This window comes from Priapulus caudatus, unplaced genomic scaffold (genome assembly GCF_000485595.1).
Source record: "Priapulus caudatus unplaced genomic scaffold, Priapulus_caudatus-5.0.1 Scaffold4355, whole genome shotgun sequence".
NCBI classification, from domain to species: domain Eukaryota; kingdom Metazoa; phylum Priapulida; class Priapulimorpha; order Priapulimorphida; family Priapulidae; genus Priapulus; species Priapulus caudatus.
The window spans coordinates 1-549 of record NW_014581416.1 but is presented as its reverse complement, the minus strand read 5'-3'; positions in this window follow the sequence as shown (position 1 = coordinate 549).

The following is a 549-nucleotide window of genomic DNA, read 5'->3' as shown; positions in this document are numbered from 1 at the left end:
TCTCTTCCTCTCTCTCTCTCTCTCTCTCTCTCTCTCTCTCTCTCTCTCGCTGTGTGTTCTGCTCTATCGGTGTCTGTCTCTTTCTCTCTTCCCCTCTCTCTCTTACTCTCTTACTTTCCCTTACCCTCCTATCGGATCTCCTATCTATCTATCTATCTATCTATCTATCTCTACACTAACACATTACAGACTTCGCTATAACACAAGTATTCTACATCAATATTTCTTTTACATATACAACTTCAAACCCACCTTCCAGCATACTCACCACTCAACCCACACCTATCCCCAGCGTACCCATCCCTCCCCCACACCCATCCCAAGCATACCCACCCCTCCACATACCCACCCTCCACCACACTCACTCCTCCCCCACCCCCATCCCAAGCATACCCACCCCTCCACATACACAGCCCGCACCCACCCCTCCAAACACCCATCCCAACCATACCCACCCCTCCCCACACCCACCCCTCCACACACCCACCCCGCACCCACCCCTCCCCACACCCCATCTTTAGCACACACATCTCGAGCATACCCACCACT